The sequence below is a fragment of the Haliotis rufescens genome, unplaced genomic scaffold (assembly GCF_023055435.1).
Source record: "Haliotis rufescens isolate VD_foot unplaced genomic scaffold, xgHalRufe1.0.p SCAF_5, whole genome shotgun sequence".
Lineage (NCBI taxonomy): Eukaryota > Metazoa > Mollusca > Gastropoda > Lepetellida > Haliotidae > Haliotis > Haliotis rufescens.
The window spans coordinates 17,706,452-17,712,451 of NW_025964223.1; the positions used below are offsets into that span (position 1 = coordinate 17,706,452).

General features: G+C 41.0%; 1 protein-coding gene across 1 annotated transcript in view; it reads left to right on the forward strand.

The window, feature by feature from the left end:
- Nucleotides 1–5,486, forward strand: part of LOC124145209 (death domain-containing protein CRADD-like) — a 36,751-nt gene extending 31,265 nt beyond the window's left edge. Inside the window, exon 3 of the transcript XR_007218275.1 lies at nt 5,371–5,486. The gene's annotated coding sequence lies outside the window, so the exon portion shown is untranslated. The remainder of the gene's footprint in view (nt 1–5,370) is intronic.
- The last annotated feature ends 514 nt before the right edge of the window (nt 5,487–6,000 follow it).

Sequence of the window (6,000 nt, forward strand, 5' to 3'; positions counted from 1 at the left end):
CACATGGCATAGAATTTGACATTAACAGTTTAATACAACAGTCAGAAAAAAAACCGCTGCACAGCTAGATCTGTTGGATGGGAATGACCTACCATGCCATTATTATTCTTTACACAGTGTCTCTCGTCATAAATTAAGACAACGCGTTTTCTTTGCCTACCCGAGTGTGGCTTGTAGATTTGAAAGCCTTCAACAACACTCATTGTGAGTTTGTAGCTAGCTAAGATGAGCCACGCATTTATATGGCTTTACAAGGTTTCATACTTACACTGTATCTGTCGTGTTTTTAAGCATTTTAAGCCCATTATATAAAGCATCGAAGACTTAAATTGGTGAATTCACGTTATGGGATTGAACAAGTTGTTAACATTTATGTCAATGTCAGCACACATAGGAGTGAGTGAGTTGGGTTCAACGTCGCTTTTAACAGTTGATAAATCTCGATTCGGAGGCAAACAGAACTGAGCATGTAATGTTTGACATATTCAATTTTGGGAATAAATTGTATTGCATTTCAAATAATTACATTTACAACCAAGCTGGAAGACATGATAAGACTAATCATGTAGGGCGTTTGAAGTAGCCTTAATCAGACTTAAACGTGAGTGAGTGAGTGAGTGAGTTTGGTTTAACGCCGCTTTTAACAGTATTCAAGTTATATCACGGCGTGTCAGCTTAATGTGGGAGGAAAGCCCGAAGTGATGCAGGTCTCAGACGTTTACCACTTCGGTGAAACCCACGAGCACGGGTATGGTGCTGACAAACCTAGAAACATAATTGGGGTGAAGCGGGATTCGAACCCACAATCATAGGTTTCTGGCGTGCCCAAGGGACGCAACTCTGCACAGCGAATCGCGGCTCCTTAGACGACTGGGCCACCCGTGCCCCCGCACACATAGGAACTCGCCCGGCACATGTGACACTTGCGCAGTGCAGATGCGCAGCCTATGCACAAGACAAGATGGGCACAGGGTAGAAATAGGACACATCACAAGACTAACATTACATGAAGCTAAAAAGCAACTCGAGAATTAGGGTATGTTTTGAATTAATTTACTTCATAAATTTGCTGTATGATTTAGCAACATAAAACATACACCAGTGCGACCTATCATTGAAAAGTGCAAACTAATATTTATTTCTACATGGACTAAATGTATGCAAAAAATAATATGTGTGTCTTGACTAACCTTTAATTGTCCACACAACATCGACCTTTGAACAGACTTATTACCTCTCAGCTTGATTTACCATACTACATCACTAATCCCTGTGTTATGTGTAATTTGTCATGCTTTCTTGGGATTGACGTCACACTGTGGGTATCTCAAGATTATATAAACTGTACTGTAGCTTCATCTGTCACTATAATGACCTCGGTATCACGTTATGATATTAAGGTTATCCAACTAATGATAATCATTATGCATTATATGGTTGACATTGATGACATTGCCACATAAGTATTGTAACAGTAAGTAATAACTGTTACAAAGATCAATGACACAATTATCAGAGGTCTGAGATTTTATTTATTTAGATATATTTAAGTGAGTGAGTGAGTATGGTTTTACGCCGCTTTTAGCAATATTCCGGACACCGTAAAATGGGCTTCTCACATTGTACCCATGTGTGGAATCGAACCCACGTTTTCGGCTTTACGATCCAACGCTTTAACCACTAGGATACCCTATCGCCCAGATATATTTAAGGGAACAGGATGCAACCTGGTTTTGTCTGGGGCATCCCGAAAAGGTGCATCTTCTGAAATAAGTAATGCTGTATTATAATAAATATGATCTGTCATCTCTGTCATTCGATAAACAAACAATCATTTCGTTTTGACCTAATAGGAGTGTTTATAAAACTGTTATCCTGACCATCAGTGTGTTGTATAATCATTTATCATTCAATCTGCTTCCGTGATATCATAAAAAACCGTTATGAACATCAACAGCAGGGCTTTGCAAGAGCCCTTACTGAATACTGTTTGTTCTGACATGGTGACCTCCCGTCCACTGATCGTGGGACTCTCAACACACTTGCCACCAGCAGACTGTGAATGAATATTACACCCAGTACTATCGCGTCTATTTTCAGTGTTTCATCATGGTATATTGGATTAGAGATATGTGTAATGAAAAATGGTTTTCTAAGCATTGAAGATTATATAAAATAAACGGAACAAATTTGGACTATCTTGGACGATAGAAGCTTGGAAAATTGTCATGACAAAGAGATCACTAAATTTAAGTCGTTAAAGCGTCAACAATGTGTTTTTTCTGTTTTTTCTCATACGAAAAGGGATCTGGGATCTTTTATGACAAAAAAGCACGGGTGACATACGTATTAAAGTATCAGAATACGTGAATGGTTTATTTCATCCTTCTATTATTTGGAAAGATTACCAACAGAGTTGACGACAGACCAAGGTCAGGAAGACCAAGGTTGTCAACCCAAGCACAAGATCGATACATCCGGCTGCGACACCTCCGAGACCGCACTACCACAGCCACGTCTACAACCACACAGATCCCTGGGATACGCAGAATATCAGATCAAACGGTACGCAACAGACTGAGTGAGGCTTGACTTTTTGCACGAAGACCTGTTCGACGTCATGTATTGACCCCACGTCATCTGGCGGACCTTCTGCTTTGGTGCCAACAGAGGGTTAGATGGGCACGTGCAAGGTTGAGAAATGTACTGTTTACTGACGAGTCCCGTTTCCTACTCACACGTGCTGATGGGCGCGCACGTGTCTACAGACGTCGGGGTGAACGTCACGCCCCCAACTGTGTGCAGCAGGTTGTCCCATTTGGCGGCGGGAGTGTCATGGTATGGGCCGGAATTCATCACGGTGGTAGGACGCCTCTCGTGCATGTGGCAGGTGCATTGACAGGTGTGCGTTACAGAACCTTGATCCTACAGCCTTACGTTCTTCCTCACGTCAACGTTTATGGCGGACAGTTCCAGCAGGACAACGCTCGACCGCATATTGCACGTGTTTGTCAAGACTTCCTCCAGCACAACAACATCCAGACATTACCTTGGCCAGCCCGGTCACCAGATTTGTCCCCGATTGAGCATCCGTGGGACGAGTTGGATCGACGCGTTCGCAGAAGGAATCCACCGCCCCGAACACTTCCGGCGCTTCTTGATGCACTTCAACATGAATGGCAGCACATCCAACAGCGTGTTATTGACATCTACTTGGTTGCATCTATGGGTCGTCGGTGTCAGGCGGACATTGATGTACGTGGTGGGCACAACCGATACTGAAATTTTCTGTACCCCTGTGACATTAACTGTATCGTGTACGTGTGTATGTCTAGGTGACACGATTAATGTTTTGAACATTGTGTACATTGATACTCAAACAGTGTTTCAATTATGGTTTCTGTGTCCTATTTTGAAACAATTGCATTATATTACATTTTGAATGTCAGTGTAAAGTTTCTCTGATTTTGAAAAGTATATATACGCACTGACAGTACGTGCAAAACAAGCACGTACGGGTGTATGTATGTCTAAGAAACATATCACATATGATGATGACGAATGAAACCATAAGAAATAGCCCAATAACTTCATAAATCGGGTACATATAGCACAGACTTGACTTTGTGTATATGATAGGAACTCCCTATGACAGAAACGTAGGAGAAATGTGAGTGATAATGGTTTTACGCCGCCTTTAGCAAAATTCACGCAATATCACGGCGGGGGACATCAGAAATGGGCTTTACACATTGTACCCATGTCGGGAATCGAACCCGGGTCTCCGGCGTGACGAGTTAACGTTTTAACCATTAGGCTACCCCACCGCCCCTTGATGGAATGTACCCCATGTCATCATATTATTGTTATCATGTTGTTGTTGTTGATGATGATCATGACGACGATGATGATGATGGTGGTGATGATGATGATGATGATATTCCCAATTGTTAATAAGGATGACAATGGCGATGATGAACATAATGATAACTGGTTTCACTTATTTCTGATTATCATTTCAGGTTTCATTCAGGTTTTTGTGGTAACGATGTCATACCCTGTTGTTATACCCTGACCATATTTTATTTGTAGTAGGTAAAAATGAATCTTCTTTACAGCTGTCTATTTTTGTATTCAAATGATAAGTCAACTTTGATATACATGTATCTGAAATTCTTGTGCAGAGCGTTTATTTCCTACACCCTTATGAACAGCATTGACAGTAAGTTCAGTGACAATGTCACCATCTTGAGAGATTTGCTGAACGCATATGCTCACATGCCAAGAGCATCCAGGCAACGAGTAGACTACAAGAACGATATAGCTCAAATTAGGAGGGTTTTCACGCAACTGGGTCTGAACGAGAGCCGGGAGCATCACATTGAGCCCTACTGAAATTGAGACTCTCAAACAGGAGCTGAAGGAGAACCAGCTGACAAAGGATGAGTTTAGGGTGTACGTCCAGAGGCAGGAGAGTTATCAGCAGAAAGTCTTGAGAAGACTTCCTTTACCTGGTCAAGGTGTATCTACTCAGGTTTAGACTGATAAAGGCGGTTTTACACAAGGTTGGACTGATCTGGAAGCAACTGAAGGTGGAGGCCAGGCAGATCAGCAGGATGATTTGATTCCTGGTATGTAACCTGGCACAATCCCTGATAAAAATGTTCTGGCACACTACACATAGTTCAATCTTGCAGTGTAGCTCAAAAGTTATATACACCTATCAATATCTGACAATTTAGCCCATTACTGGTTAAACTAGCATGTGGATGAAACAAGAGAGGTGTTAACCTAAACGAGGAGGCACTCGCTTGTAGATGCAGATTTGGGCAAACCCCTGGTACAACGCTTTTACTGCATCCACACTTTGCTGAGCCATGGTGTACATTATATAGACATTCGTGTTACAGACGTGTGAGATGTTTAATTAATTAACGCTCAATTAAATAAGAGGATAACAACCAGTCTTATCTTGATTATCTGACAATTTAGGCCCACACTGATAATTTTAGTTATATAATATAATATCTCAGTCTAGTTTGATATGTGGATGAAAGATGAGTGAAGCTTAATGGAGACACTTCATATAAGAGTGTATGAACTCAAATAGCAAAATGTAATGTACTTTTGTTTCAAGTACACTTTGTCCTACGGGCTGGGGACATAGGTTACCCACACTTTAAAAAATAGTATAGGAGAAGCAAACCCGCAACTCGTTGTCACATTTATAGAAGACTATTAATATAGACTTGAAAGTGTTTCTGAGGGAAAGCCACTAATTTCACATTTAGCTATTGTTCAAGATTAGAAACATATATGGGAAAATGCTTCACACATAGTTAAATGTACTGTTATTTTTTGCATGTAAAGAATGGTTCCGGGCAATGCCTCATGACCAACAACGACAGGTCGTAACTGAGAAGCTCATTGGGAGGATTACAAAACATATCGGGGCAGAGTTGGAACTGAAATGGGCAGCAGAAATGGACATCTCCAAGCCCACGCGAGAAGCTATTGTTGCCAAACAACCATAATACATCCCGCTACAAGTTGATGAAGCATTCACCGCATGGAAACAGAAGAACTCACGTCAAGCTACAATTGCATCATTGATTCAAATCTTGTGGCAGTGCAATGAGCGGTGCACCATCGACTGGGAAGATGTCGAAAAGGTGGTGATGGGGGATTGGTGACTGTCTTTGTGACCATGAAGACTGTGAGGACATAAAACATTTGATGGATAACAACTTAATGATACCACATGGCTACTTCTTGTCTCTATACATTCAACTGATGTAGGTGCAAAATATAGTCGTTATAAAGAAGTTGTCATAAAAGTATTTTCTTACTTCTTCTTGTCACCAAACAAAAGACGATGTTATAATAGTTTGTGCAATTTTGTGCACACGCATCTACTTGTATAATGTAATGTACACATGTGCGCTGCTTATAACTTATTGTTCTATATTTCCATGGATGTTGAGCGTACTATACACAAAT